At 40.9% G+C, this 15,495-nt stretch overlaps 1 long non-coding RNA gene and 1 pseudogene across 1 annotated transcript; one reads left to right on the forward strand and one right to left on the reverse strand.

Moving 5' to 3' along the window:
- Positions 1–371: 371 nt before the first annotated feature.
- LOC105074262 (polyadenylate-binding protein-interacting protein 1 pseudogene) lies at positions 372–1,468 on the reverse strand (annotated as a pseudogene).
- A 4,254-nt stretch (positions 1,469–5,722) lies between these two features.
- LOC141575242 (uncharacterized) lies at positions 5,723–14,917 on the forward strand. Its single transcript, XR_012502681.1, has 3 exons — positions 5,723–5,899; positions 13,263–13,382; positions 14,560–14,917. It is a non-coding gene; the product is annotated as an uncharacterized LOC141575242 (long non-coding RNA).
- Positions 14,918–15,495: the final 578 nt, after the last annotated feature.

Here is a 15,495-nt window from a genome sequence, read left to right on the forward strand (position 1 = left end):
ATAACTCCTTGTTTGATATGAGTGGGCAAATCTCAGACAACGAGATTTTTGTCAGACTGCATTGTGTACTGTCATCTGAGGCACCACTTTGATATTTCTGCTCTCTTAACAAAGGATTTTCCATTCACATATGTTTCCCTGACCGTGCCTTGCATTTTATCTTTGTTTAGAATACTTTTTTTTTTTCAGGAGGAGGTAATAAAGGTTATTTTGGGAGATACTGTTAAACAAAATTAAGGTTCTGTGCATTAGCAGCATAACTCAACATCCTTAACTTGGTATAAGATTAACACATTTTCTTGCTTTCCTGTGTTCTGTTAAATCACCATAAGCTAAATAGCTTAATAAAACCTATACGCTGAAATTTAGCTTTACTGTTTTTGCTTATGCTCTGATGCCAAACCAAACTTTTCATAAGTTTTTTCGATCTCTGAGTCAAACTCATCATCAGTGTCATCCAAGTGTGGATCACCAGCCTCTGATAAATCTGTTCCATTTTCTTCATCATCTGGAAAAAATTCATCCCTTTCAAGTAATTCTCAATATTTCTCTTGATAATCTGGATGAACTGCAGGGAAAGGAACGCCATCAGATGTGCAGAACATCGCTTCACGCATAGCATAGTCTCACTTTCAGGTGCCGCTTCTCTGTTGAGGTTGCATGGATTCTACCCCAGTTACTTGACCAGAGTTCTGCAAATTTCATGGGCATCTGATTTATATCTCTGTGGCTATTTGCATCTAGGATGACATTTTCAATTCTCCAAATAATTTCTTGCATACCAGTCTTTCCTGTTTCCTTCCAGCATCTTTCAAACTGACCCTGTCAACTTCAGTAACAGTACTGCACAAATTAAGTTGTCTGGAGGGTTAGAAAAAAGGGCATCCAGCATCTCCTGAAGAAGACCTGCTCTCATAACCTGGTCTGTTTTTTCCCTTGATCTCCAGATTAAGATAAAATTCTTCCAGGAAGAGTACAAATGCATGGAATTGTTTTCAAGTCACTTCATTCTTTTTGCAGCTTGTTCCTGAACTTCATATTAATTCTGATGTCTTTGAAGTAGCAATTGGTGGAAACTGCCTCTCTCTGGAATTTGCCAATTGCTAATTCCCATGTAAGAGAATTTGAGATAGACATGGCCTGTTGATACATGACTTCCCTGTGTTCTTGCAAAACGTCATCTATTGTAACACAGCTATTCACTGTCTCTGCAAACCTTTCAGTTTCAGTTTCCAAACCTATGAAATTGTTTGTAAGATGATTCAAAAAATCCTGAACATATTTGTATAGAGTGGGATAATTCTCACAACCATCGTCATAGGATTCTGTATAATTAGAGGAACAAATTAGAGGGTAAAATTTGGGCTGTTCATAGACAGCTTTGACGTGAATAAGGAGCCACAACAACCCAGGGCTTAGCCAGTGCTGACCCCGAGTTCTGCAATGGGGTGTCAACCTGTGAACTCATCTTGTTCCCAGGAGGTCTCCACTACAGAGTGGTTCTTGGAGAGAAGTGCCTATAGTCTGTTTCTAAGTTTTAGCATTTTATGTTATCTGGAGAGACAGGGAATTCCCCAAACCATCAAGTCCTGGCCCCTTTTTGTTTAATATTCCTTCTTTTAGCTATCACTATCCTTTTGGCTGTTTAGTTTAAGCAGCAAGGAAGAAGCAGCTAGGAGACACTCAGTACTTTCTGGAAATCTTAGCTAGTTCACCCAATGCTTGGGCTCATTTTGCACTCTCCACATTACTGTAGGAACAGTGCTACTGAAATTTCTGACACTGCATAACAAAGATCCCCTTTCCTGTAGTTTGTAGTCAGATTTTTTGATACTATCCATTAAGTCCTCACCAACAACCTCTTCAAAATATGGACTTCTATTAATAGTATGTTCACACCATGTCAAGCTTTCACTAACACTTCTGAAATCCTTTTCTCTTTCTCCCACTGCCTGATATCAAAGCCACTCCCACATTTTCAGTTTTTGTTATAATAACCCACTGCTATAGGTACGAAAATTTGTATGAATTATGTAACGTTGCTTAACAAATTACCATGCAGTTTATCAACTTAGCAAACATTTATGTTGTTCCACAGTTTCTGTGGGTTCAGTAACCCCCCAGGAGGGGGTTAGCTGGGTGGTTCTGACTCACGACCTCTCATGAGGTTGCAGCCAGGTCATCATCATTATCATCTGGTGCTGGAGGATCTGCCTCTAAGGTGAGTGTTACTCCTTTGTCTGGTACATTATTGCTGGTGGAGGGCAGTTCCTCCTGGTTCCCTGCATGTGTTTGCTTGAATGTGCTCACAGTGTGTGGCTCCAGGCATCCCTCAGAGTCTGTGAACTGAGAGAGACGTCAAGGAGGAATATCCTGTGCCTTAGACCTGTTCTCCAAAGTTCCAAACATCACATGCTTTAAAATTTTTATTTTATTTATAGTTTTTAATGCCCTTTCTGTGGTATGGTTCCTGTACAGTAAACAACACATATTTCAAATGTACAATCTGATGAATTTTGATAGATGTATACACCCATGAAACCACCACCACAATCAAGATAGCTAACATTTCCATCACTCCCCAAGAAGTGCAAATTTTGAACTCCCAATGTATCCCTTCCCACCCCGCTTATCCCCGGTAACCATAAGTTTGTTCTCTATGTCTGTGAGCCTGTTTCTGTTTTGTCGTTAAGTTCATTTGTGTCCTTTTTGTTTATTTATTTATTTTTTTTAAGATTCCACATATAAGTGATATCATGTAGCATTTTTCTTTCTATTTCTGGCTATGTCATGTGATTTTTTTGTTTGTTAAATGCAAAACTCTAAATTCAGCCCACACTCAAGGGTAGAGGAATTAGGCTGTCCCTCTTGAAGAAATGATCAAGGAACTTGTGGGCCTATTTAAACCATCACAGTAGGGCCATTTCGTATCTCTTCCCTCAAGGATCACAGTCCTCTCTACCTGATGTGCAGTTTCTGAAAACATTTGCTTCATATGTTTGGTCGTCTTTCTAGTTGCTTATGGTAATGGGCTAGTCTCATGCTGGTTATGTCAGAGATCTCAGTGCACTGATTTCGACCTTACATGCAGATTTTCTTCTCTCTGGCTTCAATTTCCTCACCTTTAAAGTGGAAATTTTTGGCTTAAAAGAAGAGACAGCAACAGAAAGATCTCACTTTGCTCTCTGCTTCCATTCCCAAAGCATTCACTTGTTTCCTTAGTTACCTTTGAGTCGCCTTAGATTTGGGAAGAGAATGTTAAATAGCAACAATAGTCTACTTTATCATATAAACTATCTGCCCCTTTATTGTACAAATTATCTAACATTTGGCTCTGGCTGCCTATTGCCCAACACAGGCCCAGGCATTACAGGGACCAATAAAAGTGTGAAAGACTCCGGGGCATATGTTCAGAGGGGACTTGGTCTCTCTCCTGAGTGTAGAAGACACTCTGATGAGGTAATTGGTAGCTGTAGTCATTCCTCAGAAGTTTCTGCTTTTATTCAGACAAGGGGAGCTCCAAGAAAAGCTTTCTCCTGCATCTGTTGAATCTCAGGTGTCTTCAGCTGAAAGTGTCTTTATACCAACCATGGGGTTCTGCCTGGCTTTCCATACCTCCAACTTTGTTCTTCTTTGTCAGGATTCCTTGATCTGTTCTGAGCCCCTGGCCTTTTCCACATGAATTTTAGGTTGGTTGTCAATTTCTGCAAACCACCACATGGGATTTTGGGAGGAAGAGCTGAAAGTCACCAGGGCACAAGGAAAGTGGGGGATTGGGAAGCCCCAGGTGTCTTGGCTCAGCAACCAAAGAAGGCAGAGCTGCCTCCTGGGATTTGGGGAGTGGCAGGATCACAGTCCTGTGAGGGGCCTGTCAGCCTCAAGGCGAGAGGGGGGTACAATGGTTGGACAGATGCATCTGGCCTGGGAGAGGGGTCCTGGGAGGAAGGGGAGAGCCCAGGTGCGGACAGGTGGGTTACAGCAGACTCCATGCAGGGGACTGTGGTCCTGATGGAAGCAGCTCAGGGCCAGAGAGGAGTGGCTGTCAGGTGCTCAGCTTCACTCTCCTGTTCCTTTGTAAAGCCACTGCGTCTGAGTTTGAAACACTGCCAGGGGATCCAAGTCCAGTTCTGCCCTGGCTTCATCCAAGGGGCTCAGGTGGAAAACAGAACCACTGCAGGTCCCACCGATGTCCCCACAGGGAATGAACCCCATCAGGGCACTGGGCTTACAGACTTTAGGAGACCCCTGCTGTCAGGACTGGTCTTCTTCCTTGCTCTGACGTGCTGGCCAGAGATCCAGGTATCCCATCCTGACTCCACCCTCCAGGGCCTGGATTCTGGGACAACTGGGTAGCAGTGCAAGGCCCTCAGGCTCCTTTATCTGCCTCAGGGTGAGAATGTCTGAAAAGCTGCATTGGCTGATTTCAAAGGTCTGGGTGTTTCCAGCAGGTATGGGGGAAAGAAAGGGGTGTGAGGTTCCTACATCTGCAGGACTTTCCCAGGGTAAAGAGCTGTGCCTTCCCCTGGCCAGTCCACTCCCCACACCATCCACCTAGGAAACTCAGATCCAGGAGTATGAGGGCCAAGGCTCTCCCCTTGCTTATCTGTGACTTCCCATTCCCACAGCGAGGAGCCTGGTTCCCACCATCTGCCCTTTATCAACTCATTTCTCTTTTCCAGGTTCCATTCATGGTGGTTTCAGAATTGTTAGCTACTACACCCTGGGAAGAACTTTATAATACAAAGCCCACAGTTTAACAGTGGTCCATTCTGCCTTTGCAGAATTATTCTGTGCATTTCCAAAGTTAACTTAGGCCAGCACCTCTTGCCCACCACCGACTGTGAGTTTTTACACCCATTTCTAATACAGTTAGATTCTGTCACATTGTGTGTTCCACCCTGCGATGCTGCTACACCCTAAACAGCTAAATTTGAATAGATTATGATTGACCTTTGGGCTGTGCAAAGGTGTGGGCTTAGACACAATCATAGTGACACCAACCTAAAGTTTCACATGGAATACTTCAACCCCCCACCCCCACCCCATGATCTGCTTATGTATGTAGTTTTGCCTTTTCCATAATTGTCCTAAATAGGGTCCTACTGAGTGCAGCCTCCTCAGACTGGATTCTTTTACTTAGTAATATACAAGTAAGATTTACCCTTGTCTTTCCATGGGTTGACAGTTTAATTTCTACTGCTGAGGAGTATTCCACTGCGTGTGTGTGGGAGGAAAACCAGTTCTCTCTCTCCCCTTCTAGGCTCTTGGTTAATACCGCCCCCCACCCCCTAGTAAGACAGATTACCGGGAGAAAAAGAAGCAAGTTTAATAACATGCATACCTCCTGTATACAGGGGAGATACCCAGGAACACTGAGTCCCTCCCCAAAATGGCCAGAGGCATCACCTTAAGTATCACCTTCAGCTAAAAACAAAAGCGAGGCCTGGGGAGGGAGGAAGTCATTTATGGCAGGTTGTCATGAAAGCTCAGCAAACAAGGGTGTAAGGTTTAAAGTCTGGGTCTGTTCACTTCATTCCGTATGGCTTCCAGTTAATTGTTTCTGAAGTATTTGGAGAGGTTGCAGATATTTGGCTCTATTTCAGTTTGAATTTCCAGTTTAAAGGATTGAGCAGAGCCGCTGTCAGGGCGGCGCCTCCAATGGCCGTGAGGGCGGCTGGGTCTGCGCTTTCCCATTGGCTGGAGGGGCCCGGAGCCCGCCTCCCCCAGCTGCGGTGGGAACTCGGTTGCGTTCTGCCTGAGGATCTGGCGTCCTGCGCAGCTGCCTGGGGCTGCAACTCCTCTGGACCTGCCGGGGCTTTGGGACAACAGGGGGTTATGTCCACGCTGACTGGAGACCAGTCTCCTCAGTACCCAACAGGAGGTGCTGCACTGAGGGAAGGTGAGGAGGAAGGAAAAGTGAGGGAAAGTGAGGAGAAGCTTCCTGTGAGGGGCTGACGGCTGAGAAGAGGGCCTCCTCAGAGGCCCCGGGAGAGGAAGGGCTGGATGTGGGAAGCTGTGGGTTTTAGTCAGATTCTGAGTGTGGTGCAGACAGTGTGCCATGTCCTTCTTTGGTGTGTGGTGTCCAGTTTTCCCGGCACCATTCATCGAGGGGACTGTCCTTTCCCCGGTGCAGGTTCCTGGCTCCTTTCTTGTGAGTTAACTGACCACATCCCCGTAGGTTTGTTTGCAGACTCTCTCTGGTCCATGTCCCTGTGTTGTGCCAATTCCACACCTTTTAGGTCACTGTGCTTTTGTAATGCCGTGTGAAGTCAGGGAAGGAGATGCCTCCAGCCTGTTTCCCTTTTGTAGAATCTCTCTGGCTGTTCAGGGTCCTTTGTGTTTCCACATGAATGTTAGGAATGTTTGTTCTGTTTCTGTGAAAAATACCACTGAAGTTTATTTTATTTTACTGAAGTATAGTCAATTCATGATGTTCTGTTATTTTCTGGTGTAGGGCATAGTGATTTGACGAGGCTTGCTTTGAGTTTGAGCACTGCTTTGGGTAGAACGGACATTTTAACAACATTAATTCTTTCTGTCCATGAGCAGAGGGTATCCTTCCATTTATTTGTGTCTGTTCAGTTTCTTTCCTCAGTGTCTTATAATTTTTAGTGTGCAGGTCTTTCACATCCTTGATTCAATTTATTGATAGGTATTTTTTTGGATGCAATTGTAAATGGGATTTTAAAAAATGTCTCTTTCTGGTGTTTCATTATTAATGTATAGAAAGGCAACTGATTTTTGTGTATTGATTTTGTACCTTGTAGCTTTACGGAAATGATTTATTAGTTCTAACAGGTTTTTGATGGTTTGATGTGGAAAACTAGAAATCAGAATTCACCCTGTTTGGACACCATCCAGGTCCCCCACAGCACCTAAGACACAGCGGCTCCTAATCTTCCCACAGTGCTTCTAAGTTACATGTGGATTCCTGCAAGGGCGACGAGCATCAGCACTTTGGGTGAACTGGGTCGCGTTAAGGGTGGGCCTCTATAGGGAAATCTGATGTCTTCTCTGCTTTTTTGGTGTGGTATTGACATGGTTGTTTTCAAAAGTAATTTAGTTTTTAATAAAGTTTCTTAGAAAGTTTTCTTATAATGTTCTTTATAAAATACTTTAAATAGCATTTCGCAGTACTCACATTTGCCACTTCACATAAAATACTCCTGTGGGTTTTACCTAACACTGGGATACTCCCCCAGGGAACCAGCACATAAACCCCAAATGAAGAAATTTTATGGTTCACCTTGTAATCCCATCCACAGGTCCACTTCAGCCTTCCCCTTTGCCCCAACTTATGGAAATCCTTTTTTCCATTCTGTGACAGTTTTCTTTTCCTGAAACTTACTGAGAGTTTCCCTCTTTTTCAAAATCTTAATGGATTTAAAGCACACAAGATGAGTACGATCCGGGTGGCATCTTCTGTGTGTCTCCTTTCACTTAGAATGTTTTCAATCTTAATCCAATTTGAATCATTAGTGATTCATTTGCATTTTTCATTGTCATTAAAAATACAGAACATAACACTTACCGTTTAAACCATTTAACTATGCAGTTCTATGGTATTAACTAGATTCACATTGTTGTACAGATGCCTCACCATCCATCTCCAGAACTTACTCATTTTCCCCAAGTGAAGGAAGCCCTGTGTCCAGTGAACACTGACTCCCCTCAGCCCCTGGCAGTGACACTCTTTCTGTCTCTGCATCTGACTTCTCTGGATGCCTTGAACAAGGGGAATCCTGTAATATTTGTCCTTCTGTGTCTGGCTTATTTCACTTAGCATATTGACTTCAAGATTTATCCACGTTGCAGCATGTGTCATAATTTCCTTAGTTTTTAAGGCTGTGCAGTATCCCATTGTGTATACACCACATGTACTTTATCCATTCATCCACTGATGGACAGGTGAGTTGTTTCCATCTTTTGCTGTTGTGATTAGTGCTGCCATGGATATGGGTGTACCCATTTCTATTCCAGTTCCTGCTTTCAAATATTTTGAACATATATCCTGAAGTGGCATTGATGGATCACATGTCAACCCCACGTGTAAGTTTTTGAGGAGCTCCTGTATGGTTCTCCACCATGGCTGCACCATTTTAGTCCTTTATATGGCAGAATAACATGCCAGTTTATGGATGTACCCTGTCTGTTTATCTGTTTAGCCTTTGATGGACATTTCAATTGTTCTACCTTTGGGGCCATTGCGCATAGTGCTGCTGTGAATATTTGTGTGCCTTTTTTTGTTTGAACACCTATTTTTAATGTTTTGGGGTCTATATCTAGGAGTGTAGTTGTTGAACCATAAGGTAACTGTATTTTTATCTTTTTGAGGAAATGACCAACTGGAAACATGGGCTGTAGGATTTTCCAATTTTTCAAGTAATGTTTAAAAGTTTCAATTTCTGTACATTTTTGCCAATATTTGTTTTTAGTTTTCTGGATTGTAGGGCTTCTAGTGTGCTTGAAGCTGCATGGCATTATGGTATTCATTTACATTTCCATCATGACTGATTTTAAACATTTTTTCATCTGCTTGTTGACAATTTGTCTTGTCTGGAGAAGGGTCTATTTAAAAAATATTTAATTTTATTTATTTATTGGTTTTTCTTGTTTTTCACTTTTATTAGGTAGATTATTACTCTTTGACTGCACATATACATTATATTGCATGTAAATACATATATACAATATACTGTACTTTTTTTTTTTAGTTTACATATAGAGAAGGGTGTATTTAAGTCCTTTTACCATGTTAAAAATTGGGCTTGTTTTGTCTTTTTATGAGTTGTGAAAGTTCTTGATATATTCTTGATAAAATTTTTTTCAAGTATATAATGTGCAAATATTTTCTTTGATTTTGTGTGCTGTCTTTTCAGTTTCTGGATAACATCTTTGATGTACAAATGTCTTTAATTTTGAGGAAAGGCAATTTATTATTTTCTTTCCTTGCTTGCGTTTGTTATCAGATCTAAAAAAATTGCTAACTTCAAGGTCATGATGACTTATCCCCATTGTTTCTTTGAGAGTTTATACATCTTCCCTCCCTATCTGTGAGGTATTGGTTCCAGGACACCCTGTGGATACTAAATATCTGTTGATGCTCAAGCCCATTATATAAAGTGGCGTAGTATTGGCAAATAATCTAAGCACAGCTTCCTGTATACTTAAAATAATCTCTAGATCACTTATACCAAATAATACAATGTAAATTGTATGTAAATAATTATGAAGAAAATATAGTGTTATTTAAATAATTTCTGGCATGCCACAAATTCAAATTTTTCTTTATGGAACTTTCTCAAATTATTATTATTATTTTTTTATCTGAAGAAGACTGATTCTGCAAATGTGGAATCAGCAGATGAGGGCTGATTGTCACTTTACCACTCTTTAAATTTAAGCTTTTTATGTATCTTGAGTTAATTTTGCATGTGGTATGAAACAGGGATCCAATTTCATTTCTCTTAGAAATGAAAAAATTTCACTGGATAGACAATTGCCTGGCACCACTTGTTGAAAACACAACCCCCCCCCCCCCAATTTAATGTTGCCCACTGTGGTAAAAAAATAAATAAATAAATAAATGGATGTGTCTTTTCACATTAGAGTTTTGCTCTGGATACACGCCCAGCAGTGGGATCTTGGACTTTTCTTGCTTCTGACCTAAGCAGGAGAAGGTCACTATGTGGAACCTACACTTCAGGAGAGGGGGCTTTAGCTCCACCTCCTTGATGGATGTCATGGATTGTTAGGAATTCTTCTGCATAGGAGTTCTCCATTCAATCCCATCTATTAAACAACAACAACAACAACAACAACAACAACAACAACAACAAAACCCAACAACCTATGTCATCATTTAACTTCACCATTGTGGATGCCTGAATAGTTATTTCAGTCTTTTGGTTATAATCCAGCACTACAGGTTTGGTTGCTCAGTTTATTCCTGCTTTGGCTACTAAGAACTCTTTCATTGGCTCCTGTTTTCTTTTGAGGTCATTCCATATTTTGGGTTTTTCCACCATGGTGCTTCCTTACTTTCTGATACAAGATTCAAGATGATCCTGGCTCATATATTGACTGTCTCAGTCCTAGTATAAGCCATTTCTTCAAAGAGTCCTGATTCCTTTAATTAAAGAATGGTATTAAGAACTTACATATGGGAGGAAAATGTTCTCAGCTGACAATGCAAGGAAATGTGTGCATGTGTTCCCACCTTAGTGTATTGTTGTTGCTCAGGGACCACCACCCACCCCCCAACCCCAACCTGCCTTCAACCACATAGTGTTTTAAATTTAAGTTACTTAGAAATGGCCAAAGCAAGAGGGACACTCTGACCCCCGCTCTATCTCCCTAAAAGCAGGAAATAAGCCTGTCATGTGAAAGGTTCAGAGGTGCATATAAACATAACTTGTAACTTTTTTAATTTACAACCCCAAGCCCAAACTCTGTTTAGATTCTTCATTGAGTACCCAAAAGCTACACTTCTTTGGGCTGTCAATTCCTAACAAATTTATAGTTTTCTAGATGTATACTTCTTCTAGATGTATACCTCGTACTTCTCATTTCTATGAGACTTGTGTGTGTAGGAATTAAAATGTCTTTTTCTTCTGCTGCTCTGTCTTGTGTTAGTTTTATTATTTGTCCAGCCACAAGAAGTCAAGAGGGAGAGAGAGTGAAATTTCCCCCTTCCCAATAGTATACACTCCTAATTATAAAGATTTCTATGTGGAAATGCCTGTATTCATATTAAGCAGAAGACGGGTTTATACTGATGCCTCCAACTTGATCCATTATCTTATGGACAGTGTACATCTCCTCCCCGCTTATCTGTAACTCCCAGTCAGACAGTAGAATCCTGGTTCCCACTGTCTTCAGTCCATTCAATTCATTTCTCATTCTGCTCCAGATGAGTGGTTTCAGCGTTCTTAGCTCCTGCCCCTGTGGGATGGATCTTACAGATCCCACTGTTTACATGCAGTATGTTTTCCCTTTAGTCTACACGTTCCATTCATTCCTGCAGTCACTGAGGCTGGCACATTCTGCTCCACCAGCAGCAGTGGGTGTTTTCATTCATTTCTAATACAGATCCTTTGTTACATCCTGTATTACATCCTGTGACACTACCGCTTACTTGATCACTTAATTGACTTATTTCTGTAAAAAATGAAAATGTCCCTCACAAAATGACAACCTCTACTCAGTTTTCTGAGAGTCTTTAAAAAAAATTACTCAGATTGCAGTAGTCACTAGGCTACAGACCTATTTGGGGGGTGGCATATTCTGCTCCCCATGACATGAATGTGCCCTACTTCACTTAGGAGTTCATCTACAGATGGGCATACTGATCACTTGAGTTTCTAAGCCATTATGAATAGACCTCCTGTGCATTACTTGATGTTTTTGTTTGAACAGTTTTTCAAAGCAGATGTCTAAATTCAAGAGCTGGCTTTTGGGGGGACTCTAAGTTGAGAATGCTTAGCTTTGGGAGAAACTGCCAAACTGTCTTCCAAAGTTGGCCATACCTGTTTTCCACTAGGATCTTGAATATATTTTTGCATGATTATTTACTATCTGTATACCTTCTTTAGCTTGATGTTTGTTTCTATCTTTACCCATTTTAGTGGAGTTGTTTGCCCATTTTAGTGGAGTTGTTTGTTTTAGATTTTATTGGTATAATCTGAGTACAAATCCTTTATCAGATATGCATTTTGCAAATACTTTCTCCTAGTGTGTGGTCTCTCTTTTGCCTTTATGAATAAGACCTTTCACAGAGTAGAAGTTTATAGTTCTATAAAGTCCACATTATTAATTTTGTGTTGATTTGTTCATGGGCATTTGTTGTTGTGAGTTAAAACTCATCACCAGGCCCAAGATCTTACAGATTTTCTCCCTTTTCCTTTTAAGACTCTTATAGTTTTGCCATTTAAATTTGTCTATGGGCAATCATGAGTGAATTTTGCTACCAGTTGTAGTTTGTGTCTATGTTCTCTTCATTCTATATGTTTTTTTAAATGAATTGCTCCTGAACCAGTTTTTGAGACAACATAGTGAGCTATTTGACTGTGTTTCAGTTTGGATTTCCAAAGGCACTACGTAGAGCAGAACTGCATTCAGGATGAGGTCTCTGGGCTTTGTGAACTCAGCGTCCCCTGAACTTTTTTTTTATGGTTCACAATGGGGCACCAGATCCACCTCTGACCCACAGGGCACAGGTGAATTCTGCCCATGGACTTAGCCCCTTGCACAGCCAGCAGGGGCTTGGTCTCTTCAGGACTGTCAGGGCTTCATCTTCTAGACAGTGGGGCTGTGTCCATGCTGTCATGGGCTGAGTTTTCTTGGGCATTGCTGTGAAAAGGCACAATAAGAGGGAAAAAAGACAAAGTGGGGAGAAGCTTTCTGTGTGCAGCTGACTGCTCAGGGGAGTTCTGTCTTCAGAGGAACCTCAGAAAGAGGTTGATGTGGAAAACTGTGGGGTTTTAGTTAGTTTTGTGTGCAATCGAGATGGTGACCAGTGATGTTCTTTGGTGCATGGTGTCCCATTTTCCGGGCAATGTTTATTGTGTGGAATGTCCTTCCCTCTTTGTATGTCCTTGGTCCCATTTTCATGAATTAACTGACCACAGCCATGTGGATTTATTTCTGGGCTCTTTATGCAGTTACTCTCATCCATGTGTCTGTGCTTGTGCTATTTCCTCACTGTTGTGGTTACTACAGCTCCGTGATACAGTTTGATGCTAGGGAGGGAGAAGCCTCCAGCTGTGTCCTTCTTTCTCAGAACTTCTTTGGCTTTTCAGGGTCCTTAGTTGTTCTATATTAATAATAAGATTATCATTTCTATTTCAATGAAACATATCATTGAATATTATATTGATATTGCAGTGAATTTGTTGATATCTTTTGGTAGAATCAATAATTTAATAATAGTAATTCTTCCAATCCAGGAGCACAGAATATTTTTTCTGTTTATTTTTGTCTTCTTTAACTTCTTTTTCAATGGTTTATAGTTTTTTGAGCATAGGTCTTTCACATCCTTGGTTAAATTCCTAGATATTTTATTCTTTTTGATACAGTTATAAACGTGATTGTTCCCTTAAATTTTCCTTCTAATGGTTTATTATTAGTGTATAGAAATGCAACTGATTTTTCTACACTGATTTCATATTGAACTTTACTGAATTTATTTATTTTAACAACTGTTTGTTAAGTGTTGTGGAAAATTGTAATTTAAAAATCTCACTGTTTCTCCTGCATCCCAGGTCGTGCACAGGATCCAAGACTTGCTGGCTACGGGTGTACTCATCCCACAGTGCCTCTTAATAACAAGTGGACTCCTACAAGGGCAATGAGCATCACAACTTTGGTTGACCTTGGTCTAGGTAAGTCTTGTCTTCTATAGCAAGGTTTGATGTCTGTCTTATCAGCTTCTCTGCCATGGTATTGATATGGTTGTTTTGAAAAGTAATGGACTTTCCAGTAATTTCTACGATGGTAAATACTACTCACTGTTGCCACTTTATACAAAATACTGTAGGGTGTTTTACCCAAAACAGGGATAGTCTCCTGAGGAGCCATCATATAACCCACCAGTGAAGAAGCTGTGTGGCATCCGCATCACTGTGTGACCTGCTGGCCCCTTCAGCTGCCACCACTTGGTGCAGCTGCTGTTCTCTGTTTCTGGGTTTGTTACTGAGACTCTCACTTTGACAACCTTGATGGATGTGAAGCACACGTGATGCCCATGTGATATGGGAGAAATTTATGGCTCTTTTCACTAGGGAGCTTTTCAGTGTTTATTAATGGTGTAAATAGTATCAGTACTACATTCCTACATTATTTTCATTGTGATTAAAAATACATAATATGACACTTTTAATTGAAATCATTTCAAGTACACATTTCTGTGGTATTAACTACTTTTACATAATTGTACAAACAAATTCAAGAACTTGTGTGCCTACTTTCAGCATGGGAGATGCCCAGGAAATTGAGTAATTCCCTGAGATTGCCCAAGACATCACCTGAAATGCCATCTTTCTCTAATACCAAAAGAAAGGAAGGTTATGTTCATTATATAGATTTAAATCTTAGCCTTCTCTATTGACAAGTTTCCTGAGGTTTAATCTTCCTTCTATGCCTGGTACAGAAAGGGAAATTACTTTTCAAGTGGAGATTTCCCTTATAAATGTAAATTTGCCAGACAAAAGGCAGTCTTGACTTGGGTATCATAGAGTTTCATGTGTCTTATTTTTTAAGAAATCTATCCATTGTAATCTTCATGCCAAAGAGATATATTTCAGGGTGTCACTTGCCCTCACTTGCCCTCTTTCCATGGGTGTGCCCCAGCTTGCTTATGTATTCATGCACGGAAGGACATCCTCATATTTTAAAGTTTTGCCATTATGAGTAGAGTTGTTGTGCATAATTGCATGCTAGTTTTTATTTGAACACTTTTTCAAAGCAATTGTCTAAATACTAGAGGTGCAATGTTGAATTCTCAGGTGAGCCTTGAATAGCTTTAGAAAAAACTGCCAAACTGTCTTTCTGGCCCTCAAGGTGCACGTGTCTCACTGGTGGGTTTGGCTCCTGTGGGAACTTGGCTTCTTGCGGGGCTGGTGGAGGCTGGGTCTCTTCAGGAGCCACCATGGTCTCAGCTTCAGGATAACGCTCGACCAACCAAGTCCACCCAGACAGGAGCTGGATGTCTTCAAGAATCACCAGGAGAACCGATAAACAAGATTATACTGTATAGCACAGGGAAATATATACAAGATCTTATGGTAACTCACAGAGAAAAAAAATGTGACAATGAATATATATATGTTCATGTATAACTGAAAAATTGTGCTCTACACTGGAATTTGACACAACATTGTAAAATGATTATAAATCAATAAAAAAATGTTTAAAATAATCACCAGGAGGCATCGCTGTGGGAATAAAACGTGAGGAGAAAGTGGGGAGAGGCTTCCTGTGTGTGATTACAACTAAGGAGGTCCATCTTCAGAGGATCCAGCAGAGAAGGGGCTTGATGTGGAAAATTTTTGGATTTACTTGATTTTGTGTTTAGTGTTGACTGTGTCTAGTGTCATTTGGGGGGGGTATGGTGTCCAATGTTCTTGGCACCATTTATTGAGGGGACTGTCCTTTTCCCATTTTGTGTTTTTGGCTCTTTTGCCATGAATTAACTGACAACATAAAGATGGGTTTTTTCCTGTGCTCTGTATTCTGTTCCTCTGGTCCATGTGCCTATTTCTGTGCCAATATCTTACTGTATCTCTGCTGGTGACTGTAGCTTCCTAATGTCGTGTGAAACCAGGGAAGGAGATGCCTCCAACTGTGTTCTCCCTTCTCAAGGTTGTTTAGGATATTCCGGGTTCTTTTTTGTTCCATGTAAATGGTAGGATTTCTTGTTTTCTGTTTCTGTGAAAAAAAGTGCCATTTGAATTTGGTAGAGTTTGCAATTAATGTGTACATTGCTTAGGCTTCGTG

The sequence above is a fragment of the Camelus bactrianus genome, chromosome 27 (assembly GCF_048773025.1).
Source record: "Camelus bactrianus isolate YW-2024 breed Bactrian camel chromosome 27, ASM4877302v1, whole genome shotgun sequence".
In the NCBI taxonomy this organism is placed as follows: domain Eukaryota; kingdom Metazoa; phylum Chordata; class Mammalia; order Artiodactyla; family Camelidae; genus Camelus; species Camelus bactrianus.